Here is a 21,191-nt window from a genome sequence, read left to right as displayed (position 1 = left end):
CTGAATAGTGCTTCACCACTTTATATGTCTGACTACTTTGAAAAGCTCTTTGGTCTTCATGTATACGTTGTTGGTTTCCCAATTTTTTTGAGATAAACCACTGATTATAGATAGGGGAAACCTATTCTACTTATTTTGTAACCTTTCAAACAAATAATTTGCTCCTGAAGTGATTTGTGATATATTAGGTAGGCAAAGGGTTTGAACACTTATCCAACTGAGAATCATCTGATTTTCTCTGTTAATATAACTTATTCACATTTTTTATCTTTATCACTTTGGAGTAGTTTGTGAAGACTATATATTAAGTTTGATTTGAAAGCATCATGAAATAAGCTCAGGTGGCAGCAAAAATGTGAAAACTTTGTACAGGAGTGAATACTTTTGCAGGCCACTTTAAATTGATCTACTCTCAGAGATGTGGCAGGTGGTGGCTCGTGTGTTTATATGTTAGGAATTGTGGGAAAATGACTTTAAAACTTCTAGTAAGGTGCATTGTGGTTAAACAAGGTGATCTATAAAGTTTCGTCGAGATTAACCTTGGGAGCTCAGAGGAGTCGCATCACAAACAAACAAACAATGCCTCATTCACATTTATATAGAGGACAACATCACTCCAAGCTCCTAATTTGAAAACTATAGCACCAACAAAAGCAATGTATACAGTGATCCGTAGGTATAAAGATCAGGCATTCGATAATATGAGTGAGGAAAGTGAAGAATTTTATTTTGTGCGTTATCGTACAGAAACTGTTGTGGCCTGTTCCAATTCAAGGCATATTTGAGCAGGCCAAAACAAAATGGCGGCTTAAGACCCATGCAAAGTGAAAGTGGGCTGACCAAGATGGAACATCACCATCTTGGTGAGACCTTTTTTGGTTTTTGTTGACAAGGACCCTGTTAATTATCTTAAGAAAGGGTATTTACATTTACTCATATGCCCATTTTTCATTCATGTACTCCAATGGAGTTCCCTTTGTCTGCATGTAAAGTTTTGGGCTGCTAGGTTTCACGGTTTTGGAGTTAAGGAGACACATACACACATACTGACACACTGACATTTATTATTTTCAATCATGTGCCAGTCATATCTGTTTACCACAAAGAAAATATGCTGGAAACAGTTTGTAAATTTTTGTAAGGTATCTATATATAATTTTGTATACCTTGTCGAGGCTCGCTTGAGAGCTAACACGATACACAGCAAGGAGGGCATGAGACAAGAGGGGTGGAAGTGGGAAGGACAAAACAGTGGGGAACACAGACATTAGGAGATCTGTAGATGGGAGAGGGATGGGGTGGGGAACATGGGGTATACAAGATGGACATTACAGGGACTTTCAGGAAGGAGTACACCGAGATGGGAAGGACGGGTAGGCGTCAAGGATAAGACAATAAGGATAAGCCCGATAAGACAAGGTTGACAAAAACACACAAAATAGCACGATTTTTCACAAACTCACAAAATAACACAATATAACAAATTATTGAAGTAATTAACACCAGTTACATTCATGTAAATAACAAGAAACCACAATAAAAGTTGCAAATTAGTGAATATGTGAAATTAGTTGTCATCAGATTGTTCCCTTGTTTTAAAGTCCATGAGTGGGTTCAGAATGGCACCAAGCAAGCAACTTGCAACAGAATAGCATGTGAAGATCCAAAATCTGTGAGAAGAAGAGCACACTGAAGAAAATATCAGAGAAGCTGAAGATCTCCTACAATGGTGTGAGGTATACTTTGCAACACCTGAAAGAAAATGGCTTGGTACAAGTTAAGAAAAGGCCAGGAAGACCCAGAAAAACCTCCCCAAGGAAAGACGGACACTAAAAGTTTCTCAGCTTACAAAGAATAAAATCAAGACAGTAGCTGACAAATGAAATGAGAGCAGACCTGAACATTAACATTACATCCAGCACTCTGCACAGGATGATTGCAGCAGAGCTCCATGTCAGATTTGCAGCAAAGAAACCACTGCTGAGACCATAGAATAAGGTGAAAGTACTGAAATTTTCAAGACAATATCAAGATTGGATTTACTGAACAATGGAATCGGGTACTCTGATGCGATAAATCGGTTTGAACTTTTTGGACCTAAGAGATGCCAGTTTGTATGGTGAAGACCTGGAGAACGTTATGACATGCAATGTTTGCAGCCTGTTGTTAAACATGGAGGAGGCTCTGTGATTGTTCCAAGTTGTATCTCAGCTGATGGTGAAGGAAAACTTGTAAAAATCAATGGGATGCTAATAAAAGATAAGTACAAGCAGTTACTGCAGCACCATAGAATTCCGAGTGGGAATCGTTTAATCGGAAAAGCATTAATTTTCCAACAAGGCAATGATCCAAAACACACAACAGTATTTGGAGAACAAGGTTACAGCTGTTATGCTCCAAGTGTTAGAGTGGCCACCCAAGAGACCAAACATGAGTCCCATTGATGTCATATGGGATTACCCTGAAATAGAGAAGAATGAGAGGAACCCAACTAACCTTACAAAACTCTGGAATGTACTACAGGATATTTGGCACACTATTCCTGTACAGTGGGGTGTCAGACCCTCAGTCATTTAAAGTTGATGCAAAAGTTTACTTTTTGGTATTGCCTTGAAGGTTAGGGTCTATAGAACAATTTTAGTGTGCTGGACAATGATCAGCTCCTATGGGTGACAATGTGGGGCAAAGGGGAAACCCAACCCCCCACCCCCAGGTGGCTCGATGAAATATTGAAACTGTTTTAACTTTTGAACCGATGATCCGACCTGAACATGTGAGGTCTCAAAAGATTTGGGATGAGGATTAGCGACTTTTATATTCCAGGTATATTGCCATTAGAAGCTGCCATTATGACAGTATCGGAGTAAAGCCAAAAAAACAAACATTTTATTTGGGACTATTTTCAGCTTTGCGAAACGTCTTTTTTAAGTTGTTTCACAGATACATGGCAGTGGAAGAAATCCGGTGCAATTTTCAATACATGAGACATCTACATGTCCTATATTCATGTTGTTGGGTTCTTAATCATATTAATTCGATTCCAGGTTCTTGTGGTGATGGCTGGGATGGTAAATTGGGAGCTATGTGTGCTGTGCCAAAAACAAACGAAGGAAGAACATGTCTCTCCACTCTCGAACCCAGTTTCTGTGCGTAGAGAGGGGGCATACACGGACATCATCAGCCTTGTCAGTCAATTCAAAGAAGTTGGTGGAACTTCGAGGTGAAGCGTCCATGCGGGAGAATCATGTGTCCCAGCACGACATGTTGACAGCTGTACAAGGTGTCATCGCTTGACCGTGCAAAACGGCATTGGTCTCAATGGTTGTGTTCTCCAAGAAAAAAGACCGAGGAGGAGCAACACAGACGTTCATCAAAATTTGTGCCTCTTCTGTGTTGATGAAACAAATGCAGCAGACCATTCTTTCCAGAAGCTTAATCTCACCAAAGACATTCACAACAAGGCGGTTTCATTGGGGGAGGATCATATTGTGTTTCCGCTTGCAGAAGGCGATCTGGTGGCCACTGAAGCCAGGCAGGTATCATCGGGATTGCTGCACAAGATTCAGCCACAAGCATGATGTGATGACCCTGAGTAGTGAACAAGTCAAGGCCAGCATCAACATTGTGGTCATGATAGAAAATGAGCTGCTCCAATTCATCCACATAGAAGTTGCTGGAGGTCTCAGAATTTTTACACTGCAAGATTTGAAGGATATGATGACAGAAATGTTGGAACAGCATGGAATCTAGAAGACGGTGAACCGTACATGCTTGAAAGAAAAAGCACTTGAACACTTCCCAAATTTGACAGAGGAGAAAGGGATCAGAGATCGAGTATTCCTCGTTTTCTCAAAGACAGCGAGGAAGATCACCTCAGATGCAAGTCAAACACCAGAGTACCTAACTGTTGGCAGCATCTATTCTCCATAAAGCAGTTTTGGATCATGATGCTGCTTTCAGTTTCGAAGGGTCATTTCCCAACGGTTGTAAAGAATCAGCTGTACCACAACACTGATGAAGTATTTATTCCATCAACTCCTCGCAGGACCTATATCGTCGCCCGCTCAAGACAATTACAGGAAGATCCTCTCTGTGAGCCAGCTGACCATGCTGAATATGACTTCAATTTATTCGAACCTCAAGTGTGAGCCTCCCCTTGCAGTGTTCTTGGCCCTCAAGTTGCATTCACAAACACGGAGCAAGACGTTTGTACAAGTACAATCTAAGTATTCTTTGAGAATTTCCTATCAGAGAGTCCTCACCACTGAAGTTCGCTTTGCACGGGCTATTGCTAACCAAGCAAGAGCCAACGCCAATATTGTCTGTCCTGCAAATCTGCGACAGCAGATCTTCACGGTTATGGCTCTTGACAACTTGGATCATAATCCCACATCCAGAAAAGCAACATCATCTTTCCACAGTACAGGAATTTCCATTTTTCATTTTCCTTCATCAGATAAACTTAGGTTAGACCAAGAACCCCTATGAATTAATTAACGGGCATGAGGAGCAGGCCCCAGTGGACCCATCCTGCCTTGTTCGTATACGTTTGTACCACCTGTGGGCTGGAATCTTCTCACCCAACCCAAGGTAAAAGATGTGCAGCCATCACCAATGAGTTCATTTGATGAGGAGAAGCAGCATGAACAGGCATGGATAATTGTGGTGCATGGCACCCTGCATGTGGAATCCGGAACAGAATCACTCACACTGGTCATGTGGTCTTCATTCCATTCTTCTCAATCAGATGGTGTTGGATAATCGGGGAAAAGCATTGAAGCACTATTACCACTTTTTCATGAGAAAGCAGCTACTCCAGGAATGATTCGACATGGGATGGACCAAGTTAAAAAGACAATTGAGCACCTCAAACCACAAGAAGTTCCCATGCTGGAAGTGGACCAACCACTTTACAACATCACAAAGAAAATGCAACGGACCTTCCCCCAAAATCTTCAGGGAAGACAAGTTTGTGGTGATGCTGGGAGGGCTCCACATCAAAATAGCTCTATTAACCACTATGTGAGATATGTTACATGCGTCTGGATGGCCTGAAGCCCTGACAGAAGCAGCGTTAACTAAGACAGAGGCAGCAGCCACATCTTTTCTTAAGGCATCCAATTCAATGAGTACACGATATGCCCACCAAATTACCGTTGTGGTGCTCGACAGACAGTATCGTTTTTTAATTGCATAATGTTCAAGCCGTTATTCACCACCAGTGGAAATTGATTTTGTTTCAGTGTTCAGAACATATTTCACAACTCAACCCAACACTTGTTCTGTCAGGTCAGGTATGGGAGCATGCGCCGGAGCAGCGCGTCACTGTGTCCACTTTACGCCGGTACTCCAGGGGCCTCCGTCTGGCCATCTCCCAGGCAGACGCCTGGCCCATCTCCATATCCCTGAGACACCAATCAACCTGCTTCAACCATGAGGTACGTGGTCGGCCCACTGGCCTCCTCCACTCTCACGAGACTTCCTCGCTAAGAGAATCTGGTGAGCAGGATCAGCGTCAGGAAAACGAGCCACATGTCCATACAGCTGCAGCTGACGCTCACAGACTTATGCAGTTAACAAATCTCATTTGAGTCTCTCAGCAACTACTCGTTGGACAAAAAGTCTGACCAGCGATAGCCAATGATTATCCAAAGAGACCTGGTACCAAAGGGATTAAGTCTCCATCTCAGATACCTGGTCAGAGTCCAAGTCTCACATCCAAAGAGTAAGACTGGAAGCACCAAGGACCCGAAGACTCAGACTTTCGGCCTCCTGCACAGGTAACGACAGCGCCACACCCCATGATCCAGTGAATCCATGACTCCCCAGGCCGAACCCAGACGTCAATTGACCTCTGGCTCACAGCTAGCAGAGACATGAACACCACTGCCAAAGTTGGTGAATCTCTCCGTGACCTCAACATCCTCAACAAAAACAGGTCCAGACAAGATAGCAGCATCCAATATGTCATTGAAAGCCTGGATCTTACTTTTGACACAGGAAACCAGGAATCCCAGTGAATCAGACTCCTCATTCAGCACCTCGAGGGCCCCCAAAAGGATATCCAGAGCCTCCGCAAAGATGACTGCATCATCTGCCAAATCAAGGTCAGAGATCTTGATATTCCCAAACGATGCACCGCAGCTTGATCTATCAGACATCTTCCCCAGAATGCAGTCCATACAAGCGCTGAAAAGTGTGGGGGCCAGTACACACCCCTGACGAACTCCAGTAAGAACTGGAAATAAGTCTGAGATGGTATCACCACATCTCACAGCACTCTCAATACCAGAGTATACAGTAGTTCAGACATCAGATTGCTCAGTTTTGGTGGCACCCTAAGAAGACCAAGAATCCTCCAGAGGGCATCCCGATTCACTGAAGCAAATGCTTTGCAAAGATCAACATAGGCTGCAAGCAGCCCCTGTCGAAACTCTGATCTGCGTTTGGTGAGGACCGGAAAGGCAAGGATACGGTCAATCGTTGACCTCTTTGGTGTAAAACCTGACTGCTCTGGGCACTGGTGCTCATGCACATGGTGGTGAACCATATCAATAATTATCCGAGCAAACACCTTGCCCAGCACTGAGAGCAGCATCACCCCTCGGTAGTTGTTGCAGTCCTGATGATCACCCTTCCCTTTCCAGAGAGGGAAAACAAGGCCCCTCTTCCAGACAGTTGGGACGATGCCTGTGTTCCAGGCAGAACACAGAACTGCATGCAATGACATGAGTGCAGCATTTCCACCAGCCTTGAGAAGTTCAGCATGTATGCCACAAATCCCAGGAGCTTTAACCCATTTCAACTGGTTCACCACAGCCTGTGTTTCCACAAATGAAGTTGGATCACAGTTGATTGGAGGGTCAGCAATAGGAATAGTAACACCCCTGACATCCACTCAACAGCTGGTGGATCAGCCTGGTACAGCCGCTCAAAGCAACCGGGCCAGCGGGCTTTCATTTTGGACTACTCTGTCAAGAGCCCACCACCCTCCGCTCTAAATATAGTACACTGAGGGTCAGGCTTGGAGGAACGCAATGCGTGAATTCCCTTGTAAGCAGGATGACAAACATTGACCATAGGTGATGCTCTACCCCCTCACAGCTTCTTCGCACATCGGCCTCCTTGTCCACCCTCAGCACACGTACAGTTTTATGCCTCAACTCGCTGAACATCTCAGCTCTGCCATTAAACCTGGCCCTGCGACTCTGGTCAATGGTATCCAGTGTCTCTTGAGACAAAATTATTCTTCACCCTTCGGTGAGTTCCAAGACATCCACTACCAACATCAAGGACGGTGTTATTGAAGGCACTCCACAACTCTTCAGGATTCCCCAAAGCATCCAGACCCCCCAAATCCCCACTTGGTCTGTTTACAACCTCTCCGCTGCCCTGTCATCCTTGAGCTTGCCAACATCCAGCCTCGGCTGGGATGTGCCATTCTTCCATATTTAAGCTGCAATTTCAGAGTTACTACAACAAGCCTGTGGTCGGTATTGAGGAACTGAGCACTCCGGTAGACCATGCAGTTCTGCATCATCCTCCAGTGACCATCAATGAGCACATGGTCAATCTCCTTTGCTAGATCACTAGCGTTGGAATACCAAGTCAAGCGATGAGCCTGTGGGTGCTGAGACTATGAACCAGCCACCCGAAGTCCAGGACTTCTTACAAAGTCGAGGAACTTCGTGCTATTCTGGTTCACAGTTACAGACCCAAGGTGACCAACACACATCTCAAAACCATCCCTATCAGTTCCAGTCGATACATTGAAATCCCCCAAGTCAAGTGTATCTCACTTGGGGCATTGATCAACCACAGACTCGAGCGTGGCATAGAATGCGTCCTTCGCCTCAGTCGGAGCACATACAGAGACCAGGGAAACGACACCCAAGGAGTGGTGAATCCTTCGTCTCATAATATACGTGTTGACCGGTGTTACCTCAATTATCATTGGACTCAGCTTATTGGACACAGCTACAGCAACTCCTTAGGCATGGTAACCATCAGAGTGACCATTCTGCTGTTTGGTAAATGAAATAAAGCCAATAACGTTGGCATCTCTGGGCATTCATTAGCATTGCAGTGCACCCAGACATTTCCAGGTATCAATACTCATAAAAGACCATGTGTGTGTATGCGTGCGTGTCCTCCATTACTCCAAAACCATAAAACCAAGCAGCCTGAAACTTTGCTTGCGTACTAAGAAAACTCCAAGGAAGTGCAAGAGTGAAAATTGGGTGTTTGGGTTAATTAAAACACCCCTTTTGAAGATAATTGATGACCCTATTTAATGATATCCTTCATCAGGCGATCCTCGGCCACCTCGCTGTCTGGGGTCTTAAGGCGTTTCTTGAGTAACCTCGCTGGGGTCTGAAGCCGCCATGTTTTTTGGCCTGCTCAAACAAGCTTCGACTTGGAACAGGCCGCAACGATTCCTGAATGATAAAGTTTAGTTTTTCACTTTCCTCACTCATATCGAATGCCTGTTCATCATTGCTATGAATAGTTGTGCACATCACTCTTTTAAGTCCGATAAGTTTTCAAATTTCGAATCTTGCAGCGATTTCATGCATTATACGAGACAATTTCCCACGATCTACTCTCACTCACGGACTAATTAAAACATATCGTCGAAATATGATTTCACTTTTGAAGATCGGATATCGGCCTGACTAAATAAGTGTCGAAATCTGTTGTGAAATCTGATAATTTAAAGAAATAACGTGTCTTATTTCTAAGCCGATTATACTTAGTTACGATAAGCAAGCAAGGCCATGTTCCTTCCGCCATATATTCCAACAGAAATGTGAAAATTCAAAAGCATTAAACTTATCTTTTTCAACTGCTTGGAGAATTATATTGAGTAAACAAAAATTTTTAGAACATAAAATCAACTAGCTTCATTGTGCTACATGATTTAATGTATTCACTGCAAGACCTCATGCCCTGAAGTCATTTTATTTCATCAACTACTGCGTGTGCAGTGAAGACAGGCTTTAAAGTTAAAGGGATCCTTTATGGTATGCAGCGACAGCCCGGTCAACCGTTCCTTATCAACCAATTAATTGGAGTGCTTGCATCAGTGCTTCAGCCACTTGCTGAGTGTCCATTGTCGATAGTGGTACCGCACTACTTCATCCGTTCACACTCTGTGGACCCTTTTGCCCTGCCACATCAGTCGGAGAGAGTGGTTCGTGCTCCATCACCCTGAGCACGTGGTTCGTGCTCCGTAACCCTGAGCGAGTGGTTCGTGCTCCGTCATCCTGAGCGAGTGGTTCGTGCTCAGTCACCCTGAGCGAGTGGTTCGTGCTCCGTCACCCTGAGCACGTGGTTCGTGCTCCGTAACCCTGAGCGAGTGGTTCATGCTCCGTCATCCTGAGCGAGTGGTTCGTGCTCCATCACCCTGAGCGAGTGGTTCGTGCTCCGTCACCCTGAGTGAGTGGTTCGTGCTCCGTCACCCTGAGCAAGTGGTTCGTGCTCCATCACCCTGAGCCAGTGGTTCGTGCTCCATCACCCTGAGCGAGTGGTTCGTGCTCTGTCACCCTGAGCGAGTGGTTCGTGCTCCGTCACCCTGAGTGAGTGGTTCGTGCTCCGTCACCCTGAGCGAGTGGTTCGTGCTCCGTCACCCTGAGCGAGTGGTTCGTGCTCCGTCACCCTGAGCGAGTGGTTCGTGCTCCATCACCCTGAGCGAGTGGTTCGTGCTCCATCACTCTGAGCGCGTGGTTCGTGCTCCGTCACCATGAGCGAGTGGTTCGTGCTCCGTCACTCAGAGCGAGTGGTTTGTGCTCCGTCACCTTGAGCGAGTGGTTCGTGCTCCATCACCTTGAGCGAGTGGTTCGTGCTCCGTCACCCTGAGCGAGTGGTTGTGAAATAACACCCGATTGCTGAGCCGTTTGCAGTGTTAACATATTTTCTAAATGACTGAACCAATGTTTTTTTCCACCCGTCACACGAAGCTGTTTATAAAGATTAATGTTTGTAAACATATTCTTGAAACGTCTATGTAAATGCAACATTGTTTTTCGGTGAAAGCTACTCAAGGTTTCTGGGTTGTATACAGTACATAGTGCAGTCAGTAATCACACTGACTCCAACCTGCCGATTCCTGAAAAATTGCCAATGTCGGCCAGGCGTGTGTGTGTGTGTGTGTGTGTGTGTGTGTGTGTGTGTGTGTGTGTGTGTGTGTGTGTGTGTGTGTGTGTGTGTGTGTGTGTGTGTGTGTGTGTGTGTGTGTGTGTGTGTGTGTGTGTGTGTGTGTGTGTGTGTGTGTGTGCGCGCGTTTTGTTCAAAAAGCATAACATATTATTTCTGCTAACTTCCCTACCCCCACCCCTCACTGTCTCTGTCACATCCTTGCTCTACCCCCTCCCAATACAGTGCAGAACCCTCCTCCCACATCTTCTCTCTCACTCACTCCTCCCATCTCTCTCACTCTCTCTCTCTCTCTCTCTCTCTCTCTCTCTCTCTCTGGACTTATCTGGAGAGTGGTTATGTCTGGACATGTCCTGGCGGTGTTTATGTCCGGACAGGAGTTTGTCTCTGGACATGTCCGAGCAGTGTTTGTCTCCAGCCAGCTTGGCTCCAGATGCATCCACTGGGTGGTGTTTGTCTCCGGACATGTCTGGCCAGTGTTTGTCTTTGGACAGCTTGGCTTTTGACATGTCCGGGCGGTATTTATTTGGAAAGGAGTTTGGCTCTGGACTTGTCTGGATAGGAGTTTGTCTCCGGACGAGAGTTCGTCTCCAGGCCGTGTTTATTTTATTACCAGAAAAAAATGGATTTCAGACATTATTTTGTTTCCATCTTCAATGTTATACTATGATGAATCATTTTCATGAGACAGTATGAATCGGAGTTAATGCTCCACTGCACATCTGCCTCCGTTTCCTCTCACCTTACACTGTCTTCTCTTCATTCACCCCTCCTCTCGCCTTTCCCCTCCACCTCTTCACTCTCCCTGCGCTCTCTCCCCCATCCATCTCTCCCTCCCCCCCCCTTTTCTCCCTCCCTCCTTTAGTATTACCTTTAGCGAAGTGACGGGTGGTATTTTGTCATCAAGGCATGGTTGAGCAGGCCAAAAATCATGGCAGCTTCACACCTGAGCGATGTAACCCAGGATGCGCCTGAAGACCCCACAGAGAGCGAGATGGCCGAGGATGCACCTGATGAAGGATAAATATAGCCGTTTATTTTCTTCCAAAGCAGAGTTTAAATTAACCCAAACAACCAATTTTCACTCATGCACTTCCTTGGAGTTCCCTTAGTATGCATGCAAAGTTTCAGGCTGCTAGGTTTCATGATTTTGGAGTTATGCAGGAGACACACACACGTACACACATACACACACGCACACTTCATATTATTGTGGTTGCCCACTCATCTCAGTTGCCTGGTTCAAATCCAGCAGGTCGCTGTCATGCGGCCATAATGGTCGACTGTTTCGGGATAATCCCCACTGGATCATGAGCCTAATATCATGATAACATACAGAATGGAAGTCCAAATGGACCCAGCGTTACACCAATTACACGTCACAGATCATTATGCAAGTAAAGCTGAGTGAGCCTGACATTCTAAGCAATCTGGGTGTGCAGTGTGATGAAGTGTGACAAATTATCCCTTAACTGGTCTTCCCTTAATCACTCAGTGAGAACCACACCAACCAGAATTCACACCCAAGACCAAGTATAAGAGAATCATTACAGGGAAGGAAACAAAATAAAGCAGTCAATAATCAATGGTAATAAAACCCCCCTTAACCCACGACTGACATATGAGCCGACAAAACCAACGACGAACGGGAGATACTTCAATAACTGTGCCCTCATCGGGCTCTCAGACACTTCACAATAGAGAAACTATAGCGGGGATCACAAGACAGGAAGAAAGTTGCAAACAAATCCACTAATGTGTGGTAGAGCGACCACCAGCACAGTCTCGGCTTTCTTCTCGGCCTGGGAAGAGGAGAGGAGAGTGTGTGGCTCTGGCGTGGCCGGGATGTGGCTCAGGTTGGGTGGGGTGTGGCTCATACGCGGAAGCCGGGCGAAGTTCACAGCTCTTCCTCAAAACCGATTACGAGCTCTTAGACTGGGTGGGTGGAGAGACCCTTTTATGATCTCCCACCCCAAAACTCTGAGTAAGCCATGCCGTTTACTTTACTGGGTTTGCCGCCAAAACTTGCGCCGCCGGGCCTAGCGAGCGCTAAAAATAACATAAATGACATTACTGAGAACAGGACAGTAAAAATTGGGTCAAAAAGATTGATAATTTTAGCCACAAACATCGGGGTGGGAAGACACCATCCAACTGGACATAAAAGCGATGTATATCTATATCACAGTTACTTTATGATTCTGCTAGACATTCACTTTATTATATAACAGCTCCATACTGACAGTGTAGATGCCGAGGAGACATTTAAACAACAGTGTGTCTACATATATATATATATATATATATATATATATATATATATATATATATAATGTTATATATTTATATGCGTCTGTAGCCCAAGCAATCTGTCCTGAGGAAGATTACAGCGGCCAGTAAAAGCATTCTATTTCTTCCACGGTACATATTGGCTAATATACAGCTGTCACTATGCGTGAGATATTATATACGAACATCCTTCTTTATTTTCATTCCAATTTGTTGCTTATCTAAGCATCGCTGTGCGCAGGTTGTACTGGCCAGCTGTACGAGCCACAAACAATGTCATCGCATTTGTCCGCTGTCACACCAGCCAATAAAGTTTATTGTCAAAATGAAATTTATCACCAAGCAAATTGCCTTGAGTATCATTCGTTTTCCTGAAGTGACATTCACAGAATAACATAAATGAAGTAAAACATATCTGGGCTGATTACTGTGTCCGGAGCGCTGAGCAGGCTTGCAATACCTAGACCGAAAGCCGATAATTCAAAATGGGCTTACTGGAATCCTATTTACACCCGGGATTGTTTGGTCATTTTTTTGGCTTCCAAGGAGTAACCTTCCCCTTGCTACAGGAGAGATGCTTCCAGCTCCTTCACAAGCACCAAAGGTTGAATCTATCAAGGGCTGCTGGCATTTTTTAACCCCGCTAGCCTGGAAATCAGCTTCACCTCCTCACGGGAAGAACAGTGTAAATTAATGGGTCGTTACCCAAGCAATGACCCTCAAAACTAAGATGGTGGGGCTGCGGGCGGATCTGTCGTAGATTTAGTGGTGACCTTTACATAACGCCGCAGATGCCTTTCCGCATCCGCAGCTTGATAACCGGTTGTGCCATTTTGATGATTTCACTACTTATGGAATGTATGTCGAATATACTGCATACCGTATGCCAGACTCGCTGGCATAATGGTTCGATTGTTTGCTCTGTGACTGGGGGATTGGTGGTTCAAACCCTGTCCAAGTCATACCAAAGATTTAAAAATGGAAAGTGCTGCTTCCTTCTTTGATGCTCAGCATTTCAAAGATAGAGCAAGGCCAAACAATGCTGCAAAGGTAATGGCAAACCACCCAATATAACCTTTGCCAATAAACTGCTTCGGCAGCACCAACGCTCTATAACGAGTATGTATGGTAACACACACACACACACACACACACACACACACACACACACACACACACACACACACACACACACACACACACACACACACACACACACACACACACACACACACACACACACACAAAACAACAAACACTCACACATGGAAGTGCCAGGGGATCAATTGTTACATTGTGTTAAGAATAGTATGGTCTGTATCCTGCCTCAGTTAGATTACTCTTGTAACGGAGAAAATGTCAGAATAAGTCGAATTGTAAAATGTGCACTGAGGAGGCAGTAAGTGTTTACTTTAAGACAGTGAAGAGTTAGTTTGTTGTGTAAAACCTGTTTTTGAGTGAAGCCTGGTGAGGACTTAGATAGAAAGGCACAACTAGAAAGCACATTGCACTTTCGGAGGAAAGCACAGACTGTTTGGCCGGAACATTGCAGACCATGGTGGTGATGTCGGCTGTGGAGCCTTGGAGAGGGGGAGTAAGATTTTTTTTATTGGGGCCATCCCGTGAGGCAGGATGGCCCGGAAGATGACGCCCACAGCTGCGGGAGGCCAATAATAGGAAATCGCCATGTATGGAGGCAGTCCCAAAGATTACGAGGGCTGCAGCGAGCAGTTTTCAAGTCGGAGACCCAGTTACAGTTGGAGTTTGGTTTGGATCCGGACCTTTGGAGAGGTAGCATGTCTCTCTTCTCTTTGTTTGGCCACCTCTCCGTAAGGGCCATAGCTCTCATAAGGGCCGTTTTGCATGGGATTTTGTTCTAACAATTTGGTTAATAAAGTTGTGGTTGTCGTTTATGCGTAGACTGCGTGCCTTAATCATTGGGGTAATTTTGTATTTCTCTCAAATCTTTCATCAACCTTTGCATTTGTTCTTTAGTACAGTACTGTTGGACACTGTTATTCGCCGTTTGCGGACCCCGCATATTTGCGGTTTACAAAATGCGACCTACTTTGACATTCGCGGCCCTGTGCTGCATATATTCGTGGTTTTCACGTTTTTTTTTCACGGGCGTTTTCACGTTTTTTCACATTTCCACGTTTTTTTCATGAGTGTATTCACAGTTTTTCACAGGATTTTTGATTTTCCCTTATGAATCACAAACCGCCGGGAACCTATCCACCCTATTTCCATTGAAACAATGCCCCAACATTCACGGATTTGACACTTGCGGCATTTTTCATGAACGTATCTCCCACGAATAGCGGGATCCAACAGGATTTGCAAAAGAACACATAACGATTTTATTTATTTGGGTTGCAAATTCAAGCTATTTTTTTCTTGTTATTATATATTCAACCAGAGTGGTGTCAAAGCCACCCAATGCTCGCCTGTTTATACATTTATCATTTTTAAAAGACTTGTCTAATAATATTTTTTTATGAAGCATTGCAGTGAAGTCTGATCCAAAGAATTTTAAAACAAAATATGTATTTGTATATTGTAATCAGTAAAAAATATTGTGGTAGATAAAAACATTAGAAAGGAAATAACTTGCACCAAAAACTTTAACATTTTCATGCTCATGTTGACGCTCACGCTGGGGGTACTGCTATAGCTCTCTGTTCTTCGAACAGGCGAGCTAAAAACGAGCTTTTCTTTAATTTGCAGACATTGGGTCTCTGCCAGAGATTCCCTCAGTTAATATTATCTCTCAAACAGCCCCGTCTATCGCTTCAGACTGGTTAATTAATATAATTTGGTCATGTCGGTCAATGTTATTTCTTCAACTTAAAAGTGAACAAGCAGAGTACGCACCCCCTGGGTGGGTAGAGTTTGTGCATTATTTGCTCAAAAAAGTATAGTCTCTACATTGCAAGAAGACTCTTTTGATGTTTGTGTGGTGTGTGTTTAAAAGGGTCTAATGGCTCTCAAGGTCTACAGGTCTAAGGTGTGTAAAGGGTGTAAAGGTCCAAAGGATCTAAGTGGTCAAAGGAGTCCAAAGGGTCTACAAGGGTTCTGAGGGTTGAAAGGGTATGTTCCAATAGTAGTTATGGTCAAAGGAGTTTAAAGTGTCAAAAGGGTCTAACTTGTGTAAGGGGTCTAAAGTGTCTAAGCTAAGGGGTCTGAAGGGGCTAAATGCTCTAAAGGGTCTTAAAAGGTCGACAGGTCTAAAAGGTAGAAGGTGTGTAAAGGTCTAAATGGTCGAGGAGGTCGAAGGTGTCCAAAGGGTTCAAGGGGTCTCAAAGAGTATTGAAGGTCTGCACTCTAAAGGGTACATTCCAATAGTAGTTAAGGGTCTAATGGGGTTCTATAAGATCTAAAGGGGTATAAGAGTCGAATGAATATTAAGGTGTCTAAGAGGTTGAAAGGGTCTGAAGGGATCTTAGCAGTTCAAACGGTGTAAAAGTCTAAAGGGGTCTAAAATATCTAAATGGGTCTAAACTCTAAAGGATCTCAAGGGGTCCAAAGAGTCTGCAGGTCTAAGGGGTCTAAATGGTGTAAAAGTCTAATTCTAAACTTTAAAGGATCTAAGAGGTACAAAAGGTTTATAGGGGTCCTAAGGGTCATAAGGGGGTCTAGATTGTCTCTTGGGTCTAGTCTATCAGGTCCAATGGGTTAGAAGAGGTCTGAAGGTTTAAAAGGTATCTCCAATAGTACATCATTAACTGACATAGCCACGGTGCAACTAACGTTCAAACAGTACATAATTAAGAGACGTGAGCACGTGGTGTAATGTTTTCCACAGACAGACATGAATGTTTTGTTTTTTTTAGTCTGGAAGAAAAAAAAATTCAAAACGGAAGCCTGAAATTATTATAATAAAATAAATACAGTACAACAAAAATAAGGACTTCCAAATGGAATGTCTTTCCTCATCCACGAAATTGTCTGTTTGTGCAGATTATCGACGCACAAGCTGGTATTTTACTGAAGAATGAAGGCTAACACAGCATTAGAACATCGTGTGTGGATCGTAGGGTTTATGGAAGCTTCAAGATGGCGTCCGGTGACTTCATCCCACATGCCCGACCCGCTATCCAGTCAGTATAATCGAGATTAGTAGACCAAATCTGTCCACGACTTGATATGATATCGAGCTATACTGTATTTAAGAGAATGCGCCAGCACTGGATATTTGGCTGGAGTGGAAAAAACATGTTGGCCCCATCCGCTACATACAAAACTAAAGTTGGAGTATCTTCTCCAAAACAGTCGCTCTGGCTACATAAGAGCGGACCTGGTCTGTTCAGCTGATAGTCTAGGCAGGGATCACTTCTCAGTATTCCAGACCATGGCAAAAGCAAAAACAGTCAAAACTAGAGGGGGAGCACTCGGTAGAGTGCAAAACCTCCGCCGCCAATACTGCCAGGTCACTCAAGTGAACCTGATATCCTATTCATTCAATTTGACGTCAACAGTGCTCACAGAGTTATAGTTTGCAACTTTCCCTTTTGCTTTTAACTTTTACATACTCAATTCATTCGTCATAACTACGAGATTCCTTGAGACAGAAATTGATTTTATGTGGATATATCCACCTGAAGTTCCAAAATCAGCCGCAATAATTTTAGCATGATTTTTGTTGGAAATCACATAACATGTAGAAATGCAAAAAAAAAAATCGAAATTTTGTTGAAAAAAAAGTTGCAAAATTTTTTTTTTCTCTCTATCAATTTTTTTTTTGGGAGGGGGGGTTGGAAATCACTTAAAACATGTAGAAATGCAAAAAAAAAAATTCAAGTATTTTTCAAAATGGCCGCCATAGCGGCCATATTGGATTTTGGACTGAGTCCAAAATCTAATGGCATGATCCTTGGACCATACCTAACCCCTCCACCGAAATCGAAATCCGTTGAGGAGTTTTTCCGTAATACTGTTCACAAACAAACAGTCATAGACTGGTACTTATGAAATCGTCAACTTGACCTCTGACCTTGTCTAATAAAAGCTGTCTCTCGAGAAGGTAGCGACGCAAACCAGAAGTTTCTACGATGATTCTGTACCAAACCATCAAAAATTGAATGTTTTGGATGTTTGACCTCACTGTGACCTTGACCTTTGACCAATTTTGACCAAAATCTAATCAGCGCTCGCCACCACCCACCTGAATCACGTGGTGTAATTTGGCATTGGTAGCTTCTTCCGTTCTTGAGTTATCATTTTTTGGATGTTTGACCTCACTGTGACCTTGACCTTTGACCAAAATCTAATCAGCACTTGCCATCACCCTCCTGAATCACGTGGTGTAATTTGACATTGGTAGTTGAGTTATCGTGCCTACAAACTCGAGTTATCGTGCCTACAAACAAACAAACAAACAAACAAACAAACAATCACACAAACAAACAAACAAACAGAAACGGAAGCCATCAATATACTTACGAAATCTTTAGATTTCGTAAGTAACAAACAGAAAGGGGTGAAAACAGTAACCTCCGATCTTCGATGGCGGAGGTTAACCAGGAAATTGTCTTCTCGTTCATCTTATTATAATGGAGCAAACGTGTCTGGTTCGGTTTGTATATGTGTGACCAAAAGTTTTCTTCTTCTTCTTCTTCTTCTTCTTCTTCTTCTTCTTCTTCTTCTTCTTCTTCTCACTTTCTGAACAAATTCCGCCATGTTGTTTATATAAACCTAACCTAAGAACCACATTCATGACTTGCCTGTATTCATCAGCGCTAATTTTTTTGTTGCTTTGCCTTTATTAATCGAGATCGACAACGAGATTGAGATATGGGGTGAAAAGGAAATGTATGAAGTGAACACTCGCTGGAAGAGCAAGAAAAGCGGTGTATTGGAGGCACGTCTGCTCTGTACTGCTGGAAGTTCAACTTTTCCATCCAATTTTTGATAATGTTGTCTTTGCCATCCAGCTCGAACTGATAATTTAAAATAAGTATAAATTTGTGCTCAGTTACTTTTTAGCAGCGTCTCGCGTAGCGAACGCTGCCTTAAGAACGCTCGGCAGCGTTCCTCTTCTTCTTCTTCTTCTTCTTCTTCTTCTTCTTCTTCTTCTTCTTCTTCTTCTGACAAAACCTTTATATTAGGACTCAACTCTTTTATATACACGATCCGGATCTCCTTAAATATTAAACACTTGTACACATCCTCGCATTGAGGGTCCCTTTTGAGAGCGTCTATCATGAACTCTTAAATATATTCGGACATTTGCTTTAAAGTTTCGAAACGTTCACGTTACTATTTAAAGATTATTCCATTTAATGTATTGTAAATTCGTAAATACATTATTTATTTCGTAAATACACTCTGACCAGCTTAATCAAGGCACGTGATGAAATATCAGAAGTTGTTGTTGTTTTTTTTTTTTTTTTTAGCCAACAAAACCTTTAGGACACTGCTCTTGGACACATTTGTCCTTGTTATTTATACGTGTTGGGTTCTGACTTCTGATTTACAGGATATATTCAGTCAGAGCACAAAATATATTTGGCTGACCTCTCCCGCCATTCCCCCCCAGCATCATCCACTTCATCCCCCCTACACCATTCCCACAAATGCGAGGCCTGTGGACGAGTTTGTTCCACCCGACCTCCCCATCATCCCTGTCAGTGAATGGACTTTGAACCTTGCAGGATTATCTCATGTGAACATGGCAGGCTTGGTCATTTATTTAATAGATGTCTGCAAAATGGGACTTTAAAGATTTATGAAAGCTGACGAGGACGAGGAGGAAAACATGCACTGTGTGCGTGTTTTCAGGGACTCGGTTCTGCTCACCAGGGCACTTTTAACCTGCCCTCGCTTGCGTGAAATGTGTCATTCAAACAGTCTTTTTCGCAATTTTCACCATGTCGACGAAAGAGTGGCAATTTCAAAATGGTTAACCATAATTGTTCTGTTCCTGAATGCAAATTGGAATCATGGAAATCCGACTATATTAAACATGGCAATTCCCCGTATGTATGTGTGTACATTATGGTTTACCACTTTTGCAAAAGTAGTTGCTGGAATGAAGCACTATGTGCCTATCGATTCCACTAGTGAAGTTAGGTGATCGACCAAAGTTTGAAAATTTTCCCGCCTTTTTTGACCACGGGTCGCCATTTTGAAATTTCAGGAAAAATCCATATTTTTGGAAATAATATTGATTTTTGAATATTTTTAAAAATATATTTCTCTGTGTTTAGATGGCCAAATGCACTTCAGTTGGCACCATTATGATAGTAAGTACCCGTAAATATTATTCACAAACTTGTCTCGACATTTTGAGAAGGGATTGCCATTTTGGAAATTCAGTGAAAATCGTATATTTTATGTATATCTAATGAATTTTTTTTATTTTATTCTTTGTGTACTTGCAGATAAACCTTGACTGACCATTGGTCTGGGCTCCTGTGGCTATGTGGGACAAGTTCGCTAGTTACAGGAAATTTTGCGAAAGTGTTAATTCTTTGCGTGTCGTAAATGATCTAGCTGAAAGAGGGAATTAAGCTAGTGTCTGACTTTTTTCATATGTGCAATGATGAGAAACAACGTCAAGCATTGATTGCTACAGTGCATGGAAGAGCACCCAGACTATACAAAACAAACGCTATGTTCTCTATAAGATATGTGTGGTTGCTTGTTTGCTAGATTGTTATGTTGTCATATATGAAAGCCATGTCGCTTAAAACATATTTGGTTGTTCTCGTAATTAATTGATCATGCTCTCATTTGTCATTAATAATGTCTTTATGAAAACGCTACTACTGATATTCTGTAAATGCCTCACAATGTGCCGTGCAATAATTGTCAAAATATGGAATTTTCAGTGAAATTCCAAAATGGCAACCCCTTCTCAAAATGTTGGGACAAGTTTGTGAATAATATTTACGGGTACTTACTATCATACTGGTGCCTACTGAAGTGCATTCGGCCATTGAAACACAGAGAAATAGATTTTTTAAAATATTCAAAAATCAATATTATTTCCAAATATATGGATTTTTCCTGAAATTTCAAAATTGCGGCCCGCAGTCAAAAAAGGCGGGAAAATTTTCTAATTTTGGTCGATCACCTAACTTTACTAGTGGAATCGATAGGCACATAGTGCTTCATTCCAGCAACTACTTTTGCAAAAGTGGTACACCCTAGTGTACATGTGTCCATCTGAAAACCATCTAAAAAAACAGGGCTGGCTCGATTTCCACCAAATTTTGCATACGTGTTGGTTGGACCTAGTGTCAGGTCATGAACACAAAGAATAAAGATGGGGGGGGGGGTTGGGGGGAGTGACGACTTTGGATTTTTGCCTGTACACATGCTACAGTGCAAGTGGCTCGCTGACCCCTGTTGCAGACAGGGAGGATTATTATCCACAGCACAAAATATATTTTCCCAACCTCCCTCACGCTGCTCCCAAAGGGAGCAGGTGCTTCTAGTATAGGAAATACAAGAAATATCCGTGGATGAGAGGTGTCGAGTTTGTGCCATTTCTTGTTTGTACAAGTGAGCAGCAGCAGTGAAAATAACACATCTATCCATAATAATAAATGTGAGGAAAGAGAGAGAAAGAGAGAGAAAGAGAGAAAGAGAGAAAGAGAGAAAGAGAGAAAGAGAGAAAGAGAGAAAGAGAGAAAGACAGAAAGAGAGAAAGAGAGAAAGAGAGAAAGAGAAAGAGAGAAAGAGAGAAAGAGAGAAAGAGAGAGAAAGAGAGAGAAAGAGAAAGAGAGAGAAAGAGAGAAAGA

General features: G+C 43.1%; 1 long non-coding RNA gene and 1 pseudogene across 1 annotated transcript in view; one reads left to right on the top strand and one right to left on the bottom strand.

Moving 5' to 3' along the window:
- Positions 1-11,985, bottom strand: part of LOC147024919 (uncharacterized) — a 24,053-nt gene extending 12,068 nt beyond the window's left edge. Inside the window, exons 1-2 of the long non-coding RNA XR_015059265.1 lie at positions 11,775-11,985; positions 11,027-11,165 (exon numbers count right to left, since the gene is read on the bottom strand). This is a non-coding gene — a long non-coding RNA (uncharacterized LOC147024919). The remainder of the gene's footprint in view (positions 1-11,026; positions 11,166-11,774) is intronic.
- Positions 3,057-4,605, top strand: LOC147024920 (uncharacterized; annotated as a pseudogene).
- Positions 11,986-21,191: the final 9,206 nt, after the last annotated feature.

This window comes from Eptatretus burgeri, chromosome 6 (assembly GCF_056783735.1).
Source record: "Eptatretus burgeri isolate ZD-2024b chromosome 6, Ebu_testis_v1, whole genome shotgun sequence".
Classification (NCBI taxonomy): Eukaryota; Metazoa; Chordata; class Myxini; order Myxiniformes; family Myxinidae; genus Eptatretus; species Eptatretus burgeri.
This window is presented reverse-complemented; position numbering and strand designations above follow the sequence as displayed.